Consider the following 5,959-nt stretch of genomic DNA (forward strand, 5'->3'; position numbering starts at 1 on the left):
CCGAGCTGCACAGACAGCGTTGTGCAGCAGAGAAGGAAGTGCTCTCATGCAACTCCACCTCATGCAGATTTAGAGATTAAACCAAAAGAAATGCTGGAGGTTAGGTCCTCAGCTGGTGCACAAGGGTCAATGATTCCACTGCAGTTAATGGAGCTGGGCTGCTCTATGGCAGGGGAGGAGCTGGTCCTAGGGGAGGAAGTTTCATGGTGGAGGAGTTCGTGGTGAGGGTACATATCTAGTATGGGACATCACCCACTTCTCACGGCTGTGGGCTGAGAACAAGTCATACCAAAATAGTCTCTTCCCCTTTCTGCCCGCTCTAACTCCAGGTGTGGTGTTCAGTGCGGAACCTTCGAGCAGAGGCAGAGAGCCATTGACGAGGTGAAGGAGACGAGCTACCACCTCTTCTGCAATTTTCTCCTAACCCTCTCCTCTCCAGGTTTTGTTCACTGTTTTCTCAGTTGGTAGAGAAGCAGCCAGGGTAAGGCGTCAACTTCTCGGCTGTGGAGAGGAGGATTCAAGTGCCAGCTCAGACTGCAACTGGCAATGATTGCCTCCTACAGGCAGAGCACGCCATCTACCCTGCAGGGTGAATTCCCGGCCGGGCACTGAGTACCTGTACCTCCTTCACTTGGTGCAGGGCGTGTGGGACGTTATGGCTCCTGGAGCATAGTTCCCACATCACAGACCCATCACCTGGGATGGCCCGGTTGGGAATCTCTGATCAGCTGAGGGACCCAGGACAGGAAGAGCAGGGTGGTGCTGCACAGCAAGGCTAAGATGTATCAGCAGAGCGGTGCAGAGAACTGGGACTGGGCGAGCAGGTCAGGGTTGAAGCACACTCGCGGAGCTGCCCGTACTATGCTATGCTATGACTAAAACCAGTGGAAATCTGTGGGCTCTATATAATCCTGGTTCCTGGGATTATAAAATGTATTATTATTATTATTTCTGGTTCCTTCAGCGTAATCAGAAACATGGCTTTCAAGTGCAGCTCTGCTCTGAAGAGGAACTAGTGCACGTTTTTCCCCTCTCTTCTGCTGCTTCCTGCATGCACTTACATCTGCTGGCTGGAGTGACAAAACCGAGTGCTTGCTACTTTTTACCCCTGTTAGCCCAGCAGAAGCCAACACTGCAGGGAGAATGAACTGGATTCAGATTAGAAATGCGTACTGAATTCCAGGATGTTTATATTACAGCCAGGCAACCTCCACGGAAGACCAGGGGAGCTGCAAACATGTCAGGCAGGGGCTATTTTGCTCTGCAGACCCTTACTGGTGATGATCTAAAGAGGTTATGAGCCCTGTTTGAATCAAGAGTGGGGATGACGAATAGGAAAAAACCCACATAGTTTTACTTATATACTGAGCAAATTTGTCCTACAATCACTGAAAGGTAATTGACAGAGTTCCAGGAGGCCATTGTTATGGTCACTTTTCAGAGCAGAGATGCATTGTACAAGGAATAATGTTTACAGTTTATTATTATTATCACACAGGAAAGCCTAGAGGCTCTATTCAGGGCTCAGGGCCTCCTTCAGTCTGGCATTGTACAAACACACAGTAAAGAAATACTCCTTGCCCTAAAGAGTTTTCAGTTGAGCTCATTGACAGTATGCCAGGAGCCTGCTCACTGCAACCGCTGCCCTGCCAAACCCAGCCTTTGAGAAAGTTCTCACTTCCCCAGCAACAGCAGGAGTGTGAATTACACCCATGACATGTTCTCCAGTTTGAATACTGATGTGTTATTAAAAACCATGCTCAGCGCACGCACTGTGCAAATTGGTGTAGTAAGCAAGAGTCTTTGCTAGCAATGTGAGTTTACGGTTCCTAATAATGGGTATTTTAGCATCTCTTGGTGGAGAAAGCCATCTTGCTGCCAGGGAAGCTGTTTTGGCCAAAACGTTCACAAGTGACCACAAATCAGGTTCTTGGATCTTATGATGAGAGGGCCTGGGTGGATGGGTTGGGGGTGCCTCACTGTTCATGATTCCAGACTGAGACACGGTTGTTGAATATCAACAACTTGCCTCTCCAACTGCTGCCCCGTTTCCTGTCATCTCTGATCTCATTGAATGTACAATCGTTGTCTGGAGTTCCTTGACTCCAATTCCATCTTAAACCCTCCTCAGTCCACTCCTTGCAGTCCTGAAATCACTCTCACCAAAGTCTCTGATAACTCTTCCGACCCAAAGCTCAGAGCCAGTATTCTAGCCTCATTCTCCTTGACCTGCCAGCCACCTTTGACTCGTTGACCATGCTCTTCTTGAAATCTTCTTTGGCTCCTGTGACTCTTCAGGAACTGTCTTTTTGCACTGTGATTGGACAGCACCTAGCAACAGTGGAGTTGTGGTCCGTGACTGGAGCTCCTAGACACTCTAATAATACAAATAATAAATACTATCAACTGCCATAGAAGTAGCAGGTGTTCTGGATTCAGCAAAACTACCTGTCTAGACCAGAGGTGGGCAGACTATGGCCCACGGGCCACATCCGGCCCAAGGGACCGTCCTGCCCAGCCCCTGAGCTCCCGGCCGGGGTGGCTCGCCCCTCCCCTGCTGTCCTCCCTCCCCTGCAGCCTCAGCTTGCTGCACCGCCAGGGCTCTGGGGGGCGGGACTGCAAGCTCCTGCTGGGCAGCTTGGCAGCGTGGCTGGCTCCCGTGGGGCTGCAAGCTCCTGCCGCTCTGAGCGGCATGGTAAGGGGGCAGGGAATGGGGGGGTTGGATAAGGGGCAGAGGGTCCCAGGGGGCAGTCAGGGGACAGGGAGCAGTGGGCGGTTGGATGGGGTGGAGGTTCAGGGGCGGTCAGGGGACGGGGAACAGGGGGGCTTGGATAGGCGTGGGAGTCTTGGGGGCCCTGTCAGCGGGTGGGGGTGTGGATAGGGGTCGGGGCAGTCAGGGGACAGGGAGCAGGGGAGGTTGGATAGGGCGTGAGGTTCCAGGGGGGCAGTTAGGGGCAGGGGGTCCCGGAAGGGGGCAGTCAGGGGACAAGGAGCAGGGGGAGTTGGATGGGTCGGGTGTTCTGAGGGGGGCAGTCGGGGGCGGGAAGTGGGAGGAGGTAGATAGGGGGTGGGGGCCAGGCTGTTTGGGGAGGCACAGTCTTCCCCACCTGGCCCTCCATACAGTTTCATAACCCTGATGTGGCCCTGGGGCCAAAATTTTGCCCACCCCTGATCTCGACTATGCAATGAAATGTCCAAATATAATAGGATCCATTGTATGAGTGTAAGCTGAGGCCTAGAGCAGGTTGCTCCAAATGAAGACAAGTTGAGGGAGGCTAGGCTACATTGGTAGGGACACGTTCAGCTGAGAGAGACCTAAGAATTAGAGTGGTAGGATGGCCTTGACCATGATCATGGATGGAAGATGACCAAGAGGAAGACCAGACTTGCACATCCTTCTTGTAGTGTGGGGCCCAAAACTGGACACACTACTCCAGATGAGGCCCCACCAGTGTCAAATAGAGGGGAACGATCACGTCCCTCGATCTGCTGGCAATGCCCCTCCTTGTACATCCCAAAATGCCATTGGCCTTCTTGGCAACAAGGGCACACTGTTGACTCATATCCAGCTTCTCATCCACTGTAGCCCCTAGGTCCTTTTCTGCAGAACTGCTGCCTAGCCATTCGGTCCCTAGTCTGTAGCTGTGCATTGGATTCTTCCGTCCTAAGTGCAGGACTGCACTTGCCCTTGTTGAACCTCATCAGATTTCTTTTGGCCCAATCCTCCAATTTGTCTAGGTCCCTCTGTTTCCTATCCCTACCCTCCAGTGTATCTACCACTCCTCCCAGTTTAGTGTCATCTGCAAATTTGCTGAGGGTGCAATCCACACCATCCTCCAGATCATTTATGAAGATATTGAACAAAACCAGCCCCAGGACCGACCCTTGGGGCACTCCACTTGATACTGGCTGTCAACTAGACATGGAGCCATTAATCACTTTCCCTTGACCCCGACAATCTAGCCAGCTTTCTATCCACCTTATCCTCCCTGCAGTTCGCAGAAACTAAGCTTCACTTGGCCCAGGGGCTTCTCAGTTAACAGGGACTTTTCCAGCACCCAGTATTCAGTCTTTCTGGAAGCCTAAACCCCGAATATATCTGTTTTACTCTGTGTAAAGCTCAGCTCTGGGGGGACAGGTGGGGACCCACAGGTGGTGGGAAGCAGACACTGCCCGGAGGCAGAGAGAAGCCCGGGATGGGGCCAGGGAGTGGAGAGGAGCCCTCGGCTGGCCAGCGGGCTGGCGGGGTCTCAGGGCACAGGGCAAGCAGAGCAGGCTGAGGCCCCCTTCTGAGTATGGGCCCAGATCCATGGTGTCAATGGCTCAGACGACCTCGATTCAATTCCTGACTCAGCTGCGGTGACCATAGGCATGTCACATAACCTCTGTGTGGTTCTGTTTCTCTGTCAAACAGGTAATTCAGGTTCCTGTTGTCTGTCTTTTCTGTGTAGGTTGTAGCTCTTCGGAGCTGGGACTGCCAGTAGTATAAGGGGCCTACAGGTTTCTTTTCTGAAAATCTCTCGACAGCTAGATGATGCCTTTCTAGAGGCCTTTGCGAACTTACGCATTGGTAACCCTGTAGGAGTAAATCTATCATGCCTCTGCTGTTTTTGCTCATGTCTGAGACACAGATCTCCAGAGGAAAATCCAGAAAAGGACAAAATGGAAGAATGAACCAGCTCAGACTCTCTAATGGTAGGGGTCATGACATCCATTTTCACAGGTGGCTGTAAAATGGCGTGTCAAACCAGGCGATTAATAAAACTTGTTTAAATTTGTCAATATGAATGTGTCCCCTCCATACTTGTGTTAGTAAAAGACGGTACAAGTAACAGTCATGTCTCCACAGTCCTCTGCTAAGGACCCACTGAGCTGTGGTCTCAGCTCCACCATATACTGGTCTGTAGGGGCGTTGTACCCAAGGCAGACCCTTTCGAAATTTTCTAAGAAGGCCTCTGTATCATCGCCTATGTTGTATGTGGGGAATTTCTTTGAATGGGGAGCCTGCAGGAGGAATATTAGGGCTACCTGGCTGACCCAGCTTAGCCCTTTCCAGCTTCAGCTCTGTCTCTGCTTCTAAGCGCTTCGCCTCCATTTCCACATCCAAGCGCATCACCTCCATTTCCACCTCCAAATGCTTCACCTCTCTCCTCTTTCTTTCTTTCTATTTCCTCAGGAACACCCTCTGGGAACGGCTCTGTTTGCATTAGGAGAGACAGATCTTCCCAAGATTTAACGCTTGCTCCTGATATCCAGGCATCCAATGTTTCACAATGTGGTCAGCGTGTCGGGAAAATGCCATGTCTAGCTTCCACCATAGGGCTCTGAACCACTGATGGGCATGCTCGGGTGTTAGCCCCATCCGAATTCTGACCTTTTGTTTTAAAAGTTTGTACTCGTTTGTGTGTTCTTTACGCATTTCAGCTCTCTGAAAACATACCTGAAATGATCGATATAACATTACAGAAATTGTAAGTAAGGTCAAGGAAATGCATTAGATTATCTTTTGTTTTAGCTTGTGAATTTTCCCTATGCTAAGAGGTAATTTCATTCCTGTTTTGTAACTGGGAAGCGGAGTCAGAGGGGAATCCTCTGTGTTTTAAATCTTTTTATTTACCCTGTAAAGTTACCTTCCATCCTGATTTTGCAGGTGTGATTCTCTTACTTTTCTTTATAAATAAAATTCTTCTTTTAAGAACCTGATTGATTTTCAGTGTCCTAAAAACCAAGGGGTTTGGTCTGTGCTCACTGTGACAGACTCAGACCAGAAGATAAGAGAGTAGCAGAAGGCAGGTGTATCAGCCTCAGAATGAGCAGGTCCCTGTTCCCTGGATACCCAAACAAAGGCTACTACAGGCCAATTAAGACATCTGATGCCAATTAACCAGTTAAGGCTATTAGGCTAATGGAGACAGCTGGAACCAATCAAGGTCTCACTCATACTGCTTAAAAGCTCTCC

This window comes from Lepidochelys olivacea (genome assembly GCF_965140295.1).
Source record: "Lepidochelys olivacea isolate rLepOli2 genome assembly, chromosome: 12".
In the NCBI taxonomy this organism is placed as follows: domain Eukaryota; kingdom Metazoa; phylum Chordata; order Testudines; family Cheloniidae; genus Lepidochelys; species Lepidochelys olivacea.